A 15,151-nucleotide genomic window follows, 5' to 3' on the forward strand; every position below is an offset into this window, starting at 1 on the left:
CACCTTTTCATTTTCAAATATAATTCTAAAAATCAAGGAACATTTTCCTTCTTATACTGAAAAAAAAAATGTGTCTGATGAAATTTTTATTTTTTCACGGTTTTTGTTTAAAGACCAAGCCAGATAATCGCTTGATTATAATTGTATATCTCATTTGCAAGTCTTCTCATGGTACTGAAAGACCATTCTGCGATTGCATCGGCAACACAATCACAATGCTGGTTCCGTAAATGAAAAGACTATACTAGTTTCCGGAATGTAGTGTAGCTACAAAGTGACTATTATCATATTTGTATTTTACTTTTTAATTTATTTTATTACTTCACTTCTATTTATAATAAATTCACCATATTTTTATTTTTGTCAAATTTTCGATGTGTTCCCATTTTTTTTATTTTTTTTTAGATAAGAAGTTTAAGTGTTTATATGAGCAACAGTAACAAAAGTTTTTAAATAGAAAAAAAAAATTGATATTTAATTATTATTCTTAAATTTTAATTCCAGTTAGATATAATTTAGAGCCGGCTAAATAGCAAATTTGCTATTTTGCCGGTGCCGGTCAAATAGCCACTGCCAATTAAGAATTGTCTTGCTTTAATCCATATATGTATCAAGGCACAATAGTAGTGCAATTTAATGCTGGTATTTCTGCAACAACAAAAAAAGTTCAGTGATTTCAATTGCAAATTATTTACGTTTATTAATTAATCTCTTTTTAAATATCATTTAACACATGACAGAGGCAAAATTCCTTTGATCTTACTGTGGTATAATCTGGATAATGCACGGGTCAGGTGTGCATTAACTACTTCAATAATTGCACAGGTCACGTGAACTTCACGTCCTTGACAGATGTTTATTGTACAGTACTTTGCGTTGTTGATTCCATTGCTACTACAAATATTTGTTTTTCTCCATTTTGTAAGAAATATCAAGTGGATCCATGTATCTATACTAGTACTCGGACATAAAAATCAGTCACTTGATAAAACATCAGAATAGAAAACATACAAAACAAATGTAGTAGTATTACAATCAACACAATACAAGTCTAAATAAGATAAAGAACACAGGTTGATTTAATACTAAAATTATTTTTCCATCAATATAAAAAAAATTGTCATTAAAAAAAATGAAAATAAAGTATCATCGACATCTTCCTATTATAGTCTTGATATGTAAGTTATCAGTGTCACAACATGACACAATGAAAACTAAAAAAAAAACCCGCTTTTTCATACATTTCTATGTACGGCTTAAAAACAACTTAAAATAACAATTCAGTGTTAAAAATTGAAAACAAAATCTGTGAGGTTCACATCTTCGTTATAAAATTGAACACGCAGTTTTGAAAAGAGCTGTTACTTGGCAATCCCCGATATTTTCCTTCTGGTTTTGAAACATTAAATGCATTTTCTGTATTTTCAATATTAACTTGCTCAGGAAGGATTGCACGAGTATCGGTTAATGGTTTGGGATCCTCAAGTTTTATCTGCTTATTAGATGGATTCAAAAAGTTAGAGACATCTTTTAGCATAGAATCCGCAGGTCTTTTGTAGGTACGAACAGCTTTTTCACTCCTCTGACCTGTTCTATCCATTATCATCTGCTTACTGACTCCTGCTTGGTACAATTTAGTTGCAAGTGTTCTTTTCCCCGAGTGGTTACTAAAATTCCCCTTTAATTCTCCCTTTTGGTATATTGTTATCATCTTCTCCTAATTGTATTTGAGAAATTTGCAGATTACGGTGTTCGTCACGACCACGTAGACCAAAATATTTACAGTTGTAGAAAAAAACAGTATGCAATAAACTTTCGGATGAATGATTACCAAACACAGACTTGTTCCACAATATTTCTTCCTGTTCAACTAAAATTGGATCTGCTTGTTTAACATTTATACCATACCCATCTGATGTTAATTTCTTCATCTGTGCATCAAGTATTTGTCTAAACCTCAGAAATCTGTCATCAGACTCGTTCAAGAAGTTAAGATTAGAAACACCGTGTGACCGCATTCCTCTTAGAAGTCCAGTTACAAGAAGATAAAGTGTTTTCGCTGGATATTTCTCTCCATTCTTTTTCCGAACTTCTACTACAAATTTTCCTAAAATGCTGTTAATATCTTGAACAGACAAATCCTTCAGGTTTGGTATAATTAAACCACTACCAATTTTAGAATTCTTCCAGTCTTCATAGACATTAACTGCCCATTTTGTGGCTTTCTTTGCGTTTTTGTTCTCAGCATCTTCAATAAGTGTATCAATTTCATTGTCTGTCATTTCTGCAAACCTTGATTCGACTCCTTGTTCCTGATCTTTAGGTTCTTCATCCTAAAATAAGATAATATCACATAATTTAACACATGGCAGAGGCAAAATCCGGCAGTGGCAAATATTTCATGAATGTTCCGGATGAGAACAATTAAACAATAAAACTAGTCGGAAGTTTCCGCAAATGATTATATCAAGATTCTAAGTAGCAGATCCAGAACTTTTTATTTAAGGGGGAGGGCTGACTGACCTAAAAGGAGGGGGCGCGGGTCATGCTTCAGTGATTCCCTATATAATTAACCATTTTTTTTCCACAAAAGAGGGACCCGGGACTCCATCCCTTGGATCCGTCTATGGGTCCACACCTCAAATCATGCAATAATGGGTCTGCGCGTGGCAGATAATTCTAAAAAAAAAGACGTACCTTGACATGTTGGATCTTTCCGTTTTCCGAAGGAACTTGCAACTATAGATCTAAGTCTAGTCCTAGGTCAAATGAAACAGCTGAGGTGTTGATTAAATCTCCAGATGCATTCTCATCCATCACATTACTAGGAAACTTTCCAAAAAAGTCCTCTATATTTACATTTCTCAGTTCCATTTCATCCTCCAATGTTTCTAATACTTGTGATAAGATCATATCATCCTCCGATAATTCATGATGAAATCCATCCATTTCAACGTCTTGTTGGGCGGATGTGATTTATGCGGGAAAATGTTGACGTCATGTGTTAAAACAGTTATTGGCCAATCAAATCGGTATATGTTTTAATTTGCACAGCACGAGATGACCTATTAACCCGAACTCCTTCGTCGTTCGGGTTAAACAGGGTCACTCGAGCTGTGCAAATTAAATCCCATATACCGACTTGCTTGGTCAATAACTATAACATATGCTTGGTCAATAACTATAACATATGTTATAGTTATTGACCAAGCAAGTCGGTATATAGAATTTAATCTGCACAGCTCAGGTGACCCTTATTAACCCGAACGACGTAGGCGCGTGCAGATTAAATTCTATATACCGATTTGATTGGCCAATAACTGTTTTAACACATGACGTCATTAATTTACGTGAACGTTTTAGATGTGGACGATTTTCCGCAATCCACGGATCCTAAGAAAGGGGGAAATACGACTTTCATTGGTGAGTTTTAAATTGACAACTTTTTTTGGGTTTAGACTTTTTGTAAAATTGCGATTTAATGGTAGATTTTTTCTTAATGTTTCTGTTTAATCTATTCCCATTTTTTTTATTTAATAAGTGACGATTAAGACTTTGACAATTTGAGTACCTTTAAATCACCGGTCTTCAAATCGTTGTATGAAAAAAAAATCATAACTGAAAGGGTTATTGAGTTTAGATTAATTGCTTTTGAATATCTTTCCATCAATGATGTGCTTTAATAGAGAAAGATAAACCGAGGAAGATGTTATATTACCTAAATTTTAAATGTTGAATAAACAGAAAATACGTTTCTCTTTCCAATCTTTTCCTCCCCTCCCCCAAATTTCTTTGTATTACTGTATTTAAAATTTTTAAGACACGTCCATCTAAATGAAGTCTGATTGATCTCCAGCTATAGGAATAGATATTGAAAAAGTCGTTATATTAAATTCCATTGAGTCTAAAACTAATCCAAATCAGATTTCTTTTATTCGGATATTCTTAGATACATTTCTTTTTTGGCGGAAATGACCAAACATTGTTTTAACTCTCTTTCTGACTTTAAAACACTGATTTAAGATTTATGTTGTACGCAAAATATAATAAAATTTTTATGTTCAAGCTAAGATGAAAAAAAGGAATGAGAAACCTTTCTTTTTTCCTATTTTGAAACTACGATGTTTGTACAAAGTTAAATTTTGACGCAATTTCAAGGCAGAAGTCGGATTCGGGGGTGGGGACGAACATGTCGTTCACCCTAGGATTGGACAAAGTATCGTGTTTTGCCTTAAAATCGTCAATATTGTTTTAGTCTCGCTAAACTCGGTGATATATTTTTTTAATTTGATAGAATAACGCCCCTGTCAACATCTAGGAACCGCCCCTAAAGGTAAAAATAGATTTGAACTGTGCAGTATATCTGAGGTACATTAATAATTGTAGTTAATGCACACCTTTGCTGTGCATTATCCAGATTATAGTACAGTAAGAACAAAGAGATTTTGTCCATGTCATGTGTTAATTGTTAAATATACTTCAGTGAAGTAATAAGAAAGATCAATGTCGTCTTGAGATGATGATGATGAATGTCAAGAGGTAATGTTTAAATAGGCATATTCAAGACGAGAACATGTAAATGTTATATAGATATTAAATCTGTTTTGCACTAGATCGGCACGCTTAAGTAGATTTATTAATGTAGTAGTACACTAGGTAGCAGCATACAAGGCATGTCATCTTTTCCCGGATACTTTATTTTGACATCGAACCGATCGTTTTTGATCTGACTCGTTACTGCCGCGTTCTTTGCGTAGAAGCAGCGAATACCAATTTTAAAGTCTCTAGTTTGAACAATTTAAGCGTCTCGTACTAAGATATATAGAACCCAACTAAACCTTTTTTAAAAACATTTTATTTTAAATACGTAAATAAGCACACTCAGTCTGGTAATTGTAATTACTATAAAAATATATCAATAATAATCAAAGTAATAGATTTAATAAAAACAATGTTTTAACAAAACCAAAACCAATTTGCAGGTTTCGACAAAGGTAAATTCATTTCGTAGTCCTGAAAAGCAAACTCTTAATCAACAGAGTCTAGATTGTGAATTAATAACACTAACAAAGGAGGGACGAAAGATACCAGAAGGACAGTAAAACTCATAAATCGAAAACAAACTGACAACGCCATTGCTAAAATGAAAAAGACAAACAGACAATAATAGAACACATGACACAACATAACATCATTCCTCGTATTGGTGTAGGTAAATGTTGAATAGATTTAGTCTTACAGTGGTTATTGCGCTTTTTTAAAGAAAGAGGCGAGTGTGACCTAAACAAACAGCCTATGTATTCTGATCTTGGATGGATGTTTATCCCTTTCCTGCAAATCGGAACTGTTTTCACCATTAATTTTATACGCATTGCGAAATCCAATTTAAGTGCTTCATAAAAGTTTAATTCATTGTCCTGTTCAAATAACAAAAAAAAAACCAGGTATCACGGCAAATAAAGCATTATTCGTGATTACAAATTAGTAAACGACAAATTAGCAAAAATATTAATAAAGTTAAGAATGAAAACTGGTAATGTGTCAAAATCCAGAATGCACCAGGAGAAGAACTTCATAAAATATAAATATTGGACTTTTCAACCCATTACACAAATATTTCGCAATATTATAAACCAAAAAAAAATAAATTGACAGAATCATACCTGCTTTGTTTTATATTAATTGATGCTCACCAATGTAGATACATAATAAGTGTCTTGTCTTAGGGAAGGATGAAACGTACATTTTTAAGATCATTGTGATTCAAGAAAAAAATTCTCTGAAAATGACAATATATCAATTTTTTTGGCAGCATACAGTTGAAAAAGAAAAATGTATACATGTTGCGTTCGCGGGAGGTGTTTTGCAACAAAAAAGGTATAACCATTGGAATCAAATGTGCTCTGCCTTCTGCTGAATGGTTTTTAACACGTCTTTTATGGATATTATTGACCGAACTACAGGCGGTAATCCTTTTATATTTATTCTATCATTGTCAAATATAAGTCCCGTCGATTTTCTATACAATTTCCGTATGAAGCACATTTAAACCACAAATTGGCCTTGGTGACCCTATTGTCTAAGTAGTTAATCGAACAACTGTTTCACTAGCCAGTCAACGTTTAAGTTTTCAGTTCGATCCCGCACGGGGTAGGTGCATTCGACTCTAATCTGAAATGACCAGGATTGTTAGTTTTCCTACCGAAGGTTTGTGGTTTTCGCCGGACATTACAACTTCCTAAACCAATGAGAACTGACTGCGACCAAATAGTACAACAGTGTTGAAAATGGAATTTAACACCAATAAATTAATCAATCAATCAATCAACGTAACCACTAAATCTTACATAATCTTAAATCTGAATATAGATATCGTGCAAAAACTTTTTTTTCTATTATAGAACATGCCTTATGCTTCAAAACTTGTTAACAAACGGTATTAAATTAACATTCGCTTATCTAAAAATTACCTGTTTGAAATGAACCGCCATTTAAGTGTCTCACTTAAACTGTTTCTTTATTTGTTTACATTGTGACCATGACTCTCGACTACCACGTGATCAGTTTCTATTTTTACATTATTACCTTCCTTGTCAATGTACCCTTTTGCGTTTCAGCTTGTGTTATTACTCCAGGTTTGATTCATGTAAGTATTGGAATACTTATTTTTGGTACAGTAATCAGTAAATAGGCTTTACCCATTAAAAGTTTAATTTGTAATTCGACGATCATTTACCAGGTAATGTGGAGGATATAAAATATATTTTCATTTATATCATGTATGATCACGTAGCATATCAATAACTTTTAGCTCACCTTGATCAGAGGGCAATGTGTGATTACGACTGCAGTCGTACATTCTGGTTATAACTTCGGCCACCCGAAGCGGAAGTGCAAATACAATGATTCGTTCAGTTCACGTATTTGCCACGCTTTTCACATGCTCTGTTTCTGTTGTTGTTGTTTTTTTTTTTATAAATCTCATGATTCAGTAAACAGGTAAACTTCGACATCAAACTCGAACGTTAATTATATTTCGATCGACAACCACTGTTACGTTATAAATGTGTAATGAGAATAAAATATTTCTTAGTTAAGTACATATTCATGAATTGGTTCGATAATTTAAACATTAAATTTTCAATTAACTCATATCATATGACTGCAATTGTTTTACATGGTCATTTTGGGGTCTTTTATAGCTGACTATGCGGTATGGGCTTTGTTCAATGTTCAAGGCCGTACGGTGACCAATAGATGTTAATTTCTGTGTCATTTTGGACTCTTGTGGATAGTTGTCTCATTGGCAATCATACCACATCTTCTTTTTTATATTCAAATTGCACTGATTATTTAAAAACAAATTGATATCTTCATCCCATCAACTATCTCAACAACCTTCACAATGAATTATAAAAAAAAAAATGGAAAAAGCAAACTCACCAAAGTTGGCAGACGGGTCTGTGTTTTAGGTGAAATACCATCATTGATTTCCCCTATTAAACTGTTAAATTTGCCAAAATAAAATAAAATATTAACGTGGTATGAGTAAAGTGTTATTCTGTCCAGTACTATAGACACAATTTCACATAACATTCCATTGCATATAAGAAAATAACCCTCAATGGAATTTAACCAATCGAATTTTTACCTCTTGTTTACCGGTATAAAAGCTTAGTAATCATAATACCTCGAGGTTCCAAAATATTCACAAGAAACACCATAAACAAACAATATTGCTTTGAAACACCGATTATGTATGTGTATGACCCAGAAATGTTATACTGCAAAACAATGTAGGCTTATTTCCCCACAACTGTCAAATCAAATATATGTTTTTTCTACTATTTTTCGTATTCAACCGGGAGTGACGTACTATGATTTTTACTCATATAGTTATTTTTCTTTTGCGACATTTGTTATGTATTCATAGGTTTTGTAGATCAGCAGGTTGAAAAGTACCACCTCTATATAAAAATATTATATATAAACAGTCCTTATTCAATGCTGATCAGATGAAAACATTGGTTGCAATATTTGTACATAAACAGTCACCTTTTTATTTTCCGTTTTGCAAAATCGTGACCGAAGTACTTCACAGGACACCGGTATCTTACATACTTCGCTGAGCTCCCCTTTCTACGTAGCAACAATTGTATATATTTATAGAACAAACGAGTCGTACCTTTTTGTACAAAAAAAACATAGTTCACAGAATTATGTATTTCTAGTTTATCCTGCATAATGCAGATGTTCATTAAAGTACAGTTCCCATTTATCTGGAAAACAAACTCACAAAGGCGGGAATTATTGACTTATAGAATAACTCAAAAGAGATATATTGGTCCACAATTGTATTTGTTTTAACTTAAATGATATTTTATTTATTAAACTTGTAAGTCATATGGTAATCTTTTTGTTTGGAAGAACTGAAGTAATCGAAAGAAATAATATTTGTAAGTAAAACTAAAATTAACTTGGTAGGTCTTTTTTTTGTTAAGTACTGTTAGGATAAGAATACATGAACAGATAATAATTTGCTGATTCGGTTTTAATCAAAATAAATCTTTTGATACTGCACGTCTAAATGTTTATGAATTTACCAGGACTTATGATTGTAACATCATCTACAAACAAAACTTAATTTTTTCAAACGATTGACTTGATCGATTGTCTAACACAATAAGCTAGCTATAAAACCAGATTTAACCCACCATTTTTTCTTCTTATAATGCATATGCCTAGTCAGAAGTATGGCAGTAGATTTTCGATTGATCCGTTGATTAATTGCGTTTGATTTCGTTATTATGTATTGAGTTCCGCTATTTGCACAATGTTTAAGTTGATCGTATGCCACTAGTACTGCTGGTGGAGTTTTAATTCCCCGAGGGTATCACCAGCCTTTAGTGCTGACATGAATTATCATTGAAATGGTCATATCTATAAGTTATCTATTGACGAAACTTTTGAATTCTTGAAATTCAAAGGCTTTTTTTACCCCAGGAATAGATAACCTTAGCTGTATTTTGCAAAACTTATAGGAATTTTGGTCCTCAATGCTCTTCAACTTCGAGTTTTATTTGGCCTTTTTAACTTTTTTGGATTCGAGCGTCACTGATAAGTCTTTTATAGACGAAACATGCGTCTGGCGTTAATACAAAATTTAATCCTGGTATCTATGATGAGTTTATGGCAAACATGGTAAAAAATGTTTTCACAAGTACTCCTCATTTTTTCCTCAATTGATCACGTCTTATCTGACTTTGCATACTATTAGTCAGTCACAGTATTACCTCCTAGAAATAATGCAAGAGAAGTGATATACCTAAATGAAAATCTCAGTAGCCAGATGTATTCCATTTCAACTCATCTTATGGTGACTAGATTGCACATATGGATACAAAAGTTTCATTAACTTCTAAAAAAAAAGCAAGATTCATAACTTTTCTGCATTGCCATTTTGTCTAGTCTTCAACGAATCGAGTGAAATGTTATTCAACATGTTCAAGTTGCTACTAATATTCCAATGGTCTCACATGGTTACTATTTTAATCTTGAAAGACATTCCAGTGAATATCTTTTCAGAAACGTTCATGTGAATACATGTATATGATATGTATTTGTTTGTTTTGTTTAAAAATGTTCATATATTGAGGAGCTATATTTTTATTTTGCAGCTGTTAAACATAGTTTTATAATGGCTAGTGCAGCACATGTGTGTGGAATATGTGATCTTCGTCACGTGACAAAACCATCTGTAGCATGGTGTCCAGAATGTGATGAAGGATTTTGTACGGATTGTGAAGAACACCACAGCCTGTCAAAGGCAACCCGACATCACAAAACGATGAAAATAGCAGAATACCAGACACTACCTCAAGATGTGCTACAGATCACCCAGTCTTGTACCAAGCATAATGAAAAATTAATTTTATACTGCAGAGATCATGAAACACCGTGCTGTGGTAAATGTGTCAATGAAGGTCATAAAGGATGCAATAAAGTTGTCAATCTAGACGACATCGTCAAGAACGCAAAGACCTCCACCTCTTTCCAAGAAATTGAGGAAACGCTTGTTGAATTGTTGGACAATATTAAAGAAATACAAAACACGTACAAAGGAAATCTTACCAATCTTTCAGAAAGCAGAAACCAGATTGAAAAACAAATTCAGGACATTCGTTCTAAGATCGATACTCACCTGAATACGATACAGAAGAAGTTGATAGATGAAGTCAACAAAGTAGAGGAAACCGAAATAAAGAAAGTTCGTCTGCTAGTGAAAACATTAGAAGAAAAGGAGAATCATTTAACAAAGTACCAGAATTCAATTGCAAATATCAAGCAGCATGCTTCCGACCTCCAGACATTTATGTCAATCAGACAAATAGAGCAGGATTTATCTAAAAACAACGAGTTCATTCAATCATGTGTCAACGGAGACGCGGTTAATACCAGGGTCATCACTTGTAGTATTGACAAATCAATCGAGACCATTACTAGAAGCCTACAAAGATTTGGGGAAATAGCTGTAGTAGTGAGGCCAACTAAAGCAGCATTACGAGACAGAAAAAAAACACAAGCTCAAATGATTATTCCGCAACTACCAACTAAATCAATTGACAATGTTACAGCGCTGTTACAGCAGACGATCGAGACAACATCACAGAACGCGCGAGGTTGTTGTATTCTTCCGGATGGTAGACTGGCGTTAACCTGTTATAACAGGGCTATGCTAATTTTGATAAAGGCTGACGGTTATAAAGACTTTGAGATACAACTACCAGGTGCAGTCGATGTAACAAATGGAACCAGAGACAACATATTGATTGTATCTTCATATGGCCAAAAGAAGGGCCTAAGTATTATTGACATTAAGATTAGGGCAATTACGAAATTCATTCCTATCGAATATAATTGTTATGGTGTAGTAGTACATAACGACAATGTAATATTTTGTACAGAATCCGAACTGAAGATACTTAACCTTCAGACCGAATCTATTAATACGATCACAAATGAAAACATATCAAAATTTTCATATGTCGACACAAATGGAAAATACATTTATTATACAGCATTCTTAAAAGATTCTGTAACGTGCTGTGACTTTAAGGGTGTCATTCAATGGACATTTACAGATAAAAAAAAATTCGTCAGACCTCGTGGTATTGCTCTAAATGACGACGGCTTTGTGTTTGTTTTATCAAATGATTTAGTTAGTCTTATCTCGCCTTGTGGTAAGCAGTATAAACAAATAATAACTAATAGGGATGAGCTACGATATACCCAGGCGTTGCATTATGACAAAAACAGAGATATTTTGTTAGTTGCAAATAGTGGGGATAACGCATTTGTGTATAAAGTTGGTTTAAATTAAATAATAAATCAAAATTGTAGTATACAAAGTTATCTTTCGGTATTAAAATAGGGACATTTCAGAACTTATCACAAAAGCAAAGATATTGTTTTCATTTGAAATAATGAATTTTGCCCTAAAATAATATCTATCCACGACTTTTCTTGTATTTGGTTAGTTTTTAATGATTGACTGAACACTAAGTTTGAGTTTGACCTTTCAAAAAATACATCTATAAGTCCTGGATTTTGTTAACAATGTGTATAAGTCTTGAATTTTTCTATTCATGTGTCGAAGTCCTTAATTGTGTTATGTAGGTGTCGAAGTCCTTAGTTGTGTTATGTATATGTCGAAGTCCTGAGTTGTGTTATGTAGGTGTCGAAGTCCTTAATTGTGTTATGTAGGTGTCGAAGTCCTTAGTTGTGTTATGTATATGTCGAAGTCCTGAGTTGTGTTATGTAGGTGTCGAAGTCTTTAATTGTGTTATGTAGGTGTCGAAGTCCTTAGTTGTGTTATGTATATGTCGAAGTCCTGAGTTGTGTTATGTAGGTGTCGAAGTCCTTAATTGTGTTATGTAGGTGTCGAAGTCCTTAGTTGTGTTATGTATATGTCGAAGTCCTGAGTTGTGTTATGTAGGTGTCGAAGTCCTTAATTGTGTTATGTAGGTGTCGAAGTCCTTAATTGTGTTATGTATATGTCGAAGTCCTGAGTTGTGTTATGTAGGTGTCGAAGTCCTTAATTGTGTAATGTAGGTGTCGAAGTCCTTAGTTGTGTTATGTATATGTCGAAGTCCTGAGTTGTGTTATGCAGGTTTCGAAGTCCTTAGTTGTGTTATGTATGTGGCTTAGTCCTAAATTGTGTTTAAATTGCTTTTCCAAAATTTCCTTTTATGTAAGTTACACTTTAATGGAAAAAAGAGGAGTTTGAGATTTAAAACTAGAATATTTAGATTAAATACTTTCTTTCTATTTTCCTTCCATACAGGGAGTTTACAAAAGGTCTAGTAGCAATTTCGACTTTATATATATTATGTGTGTATTTATTGTCTTGCTTACAATATAATTATGCAAACTGAACACTTTCTTGATTTTGATCATAAAGATAATGTTGATCATTTTCGAATTTTAATATCCGACTTTTTTGGGTAAATAAACAGAATGACATTATTAACACCTTTTCCCTATCAAATACGGTTGTTCAGGTAATAAAAAGTAAAAGAATAAAAATATTGAACTCCGAGGAAAACTCCAAACGGGAAGTCCCTAATCAAATTGCAAAATCAAATAATAAAACACAATACACAAATGGACAACAACTGTCATATTCTTGACTTGGTACAGGCATTTTCAAATGTAGAAAATGGTGGATTGAACTTGTGTTATAGCGCTTAACATCTCGCTTGTAAGTCAGTTGCATCAAATTCCATCATATTAACAACGATGTGTGAACAAAACAGACATAATGAGTAAAATTGTCAAAATACGGGTTCAGCACTGTGTCATAATCTCAAAACAAACAATTATTTAACAAAGAAGCACACAAAAGCATTTATCAAATTCAAAATGTAAACGTCACACAGAAAGAAATATAAAATAATGTTGTCGTTCTAATAAAATTGAGAATGGAAATGGGGAATAAGTATATTCAGAAATATTATAATTTCACATGGGGAATTGTGGTATACAGGGTTAAAAAATCAAAAGTTATGTTAGACCGAGATCTAAAATTATTCAGAAGTTCTTTAGAATTTTTAAGAATCAACATATGGTTTTGTCTTTCAAGTATTTTCCAAATTATTATAGAACAAGAACATAATTGCGGGATCTTTAAACGTGTAAAGCCACGTCATATGTACTAAAGAAACACAAAAAGTCACACGCACAAAATACACCAGCAAAAATGAAAGATAATACAAACACATGAACGGGATGTATCAGTACCGAGCTACGTCAAAGGAATATCCCAGAAAACAAAACAAACAGTAAAAGCAATATAAATAATAGAATAAAGACAAATAGATAAAAGAACAATATAACCCGTTATAAAGATGATAAACAACGTCAGTACGCAAAATATATACATTAAGACCATCATGTATTATTTGTGAAGTTGATACGGAATATTTATTAACAAGGTCTTGGTACCTTCTGATGGACTTTTTTTTAGAAAGAGGACGAGACGTTATTTGACATACCCCTGGTTTAATCAACTTTCTGCTCAGGCGCTGGTCACGTTTTGCAAAGTCTGAAACGGAGCTGTAAGCTCTTGAATATCGAATAAGTTGGTATATAAGCTTTGGATTTCAAATATTTTGGCTACGAGCATCACTGAAGAGAAATGGATTGTCGAAATGCGCATCTGGTGCAAGAAAATTGGTACCGTTAATTTTATTACTACCACTGGGTTGATGCCTCTGCTGGTGGACTATTAGTCCCCGAGGGTATCACCAGCCCAGTAGCCAGTACTTCGGTACTGGCATGAAAATACGGATTGTTTGTGTTATTAAAATTTGCTGTTACAAAATGATAGAAATTATTATAAATTAAGGAATGTATCTCCCTCATGCAAAGCTCTGTTTCCTTTCACGGATTTGGCTATACTTTTTGAACCTTTTGGATTATAGCTCTTCATCTTTTATATAAGCTTTGGATTTCAAATATTTTGGCTACGAGCATCACTGAAGAGACATGGATTGTCGAAATGCGCATCTGGTGCAAGAAAATTGGTACCGTTAATTTTATTATTGGGAAATGTACATCCCTTATGCAGGTGAAGTTTGTATATTGCTACTAAGGTGGAGGAAATTGATAATTTCGTAATTAAAATCGTCTCGCTGGTCATATATTCTTGTACTGAAATGAATTGTGTATGTCAAATCGAGATATAAGTCTAAACATGAGACAGAAGAAGCCGTGTCTGTTGTTTCTTTAATTTCTAGTTTTGGGGGATATATTAATGGAACGTAATCAGAAAAGTTTGGATTGTTAATGGAAATTGAAATAACAGTCATCATCAATATATCTAAAAGTGAAATTAAATAATATCGCTTCTTTGATCTGAGTAGCACTTATATTTCATTCGTGTCAGGCATATTGGTTTGCCGGCGAGATTTGCGTTCATCTAAAAAATGTATAAAGTAGATACCTTTACAATTGTCAGTACACACATATTCTGCCCCCGCCCCCCCCCCCCCCCCCCCCCCAAAAAAAATGCAGAGTGGGCACGTGAGCATTTGCCTTCTGTTATAAGTTAAACAAAATATTAATAAAATAAATAGCATTAACATTGCTTTTAATTAATATTGTAAAAGAGTTAAACACACTTAGCCATGGTGTGGTTAATAAATTGTTGTTCACTTAACACGCAGTGGCAAATATCTCATGCATATCTATAGAGTAACATATCGAATATATGTTAGTTTCTTGATGTCTTGTTAATATGTAAATGCCTTTGGATTGCAAAGTCCGCGTAAATTTTATTTCTTTTTCTATATACATATTTGAAGTTACTTCTTACCACATAGTTTCATTTCAAAAATAGTCAACCAAGCTAATGGTTGCTTTTAAGAGGGCCTTAGTAATTTTAACGATTTTGGATACCCCCCGACTTATACGCCGATAACTGTTTTATTTTCCGAACTATATTGGCATTCAATTTAGCCTCACCGCTCACGGTTATTTTACTGGCGGTATAATTTGACGAGGATATGCACTGGCCCTGCCAATTTCGACAAAAATATTCTTATTTATTCACACCACGTGAGCTTATATTTGCAAAATATTTTTCCAATGA

At 33.2% G+C, this 15,151-nt stretch overlaps 1 long non-coding RNA gene across 1 annotated transcript; it reads left to right on the top strand.

Moving 5' to 3' along the window:
* The first annotated feature begins 6,554 nt into the window (after positions 1-6,554).
* Positions 6,555-11,408, top strand: LOC143083620 (uncharacterized). Its single transcript, XR_012980807.1, has 2 exons — positions 6,555-6,646; positions 9,678-11,408. It is a non-coding gene; the product is annotated as an uncharacterized LOC143083620 (long non-coding RNA).
* The last annotated feature ends 3,743 nt before the right edge of the window (positions 11,409-15,151 follow it).

Source organism: Mytilus galloprovincialis, chromosome 7, assembly GCF_965363235.1.
Source record: "Mytilus galloprovincialis chromosome 7, xbMytGall1.hap1.1, whole genome shotgun sequence".
Taxonomy (NCBI): Eukaryota; Metazoa; Mollusca; class Bivalvia; order Mytilida; family Mytilidae; genus Mytilus; species Mytilus galloprovincialis.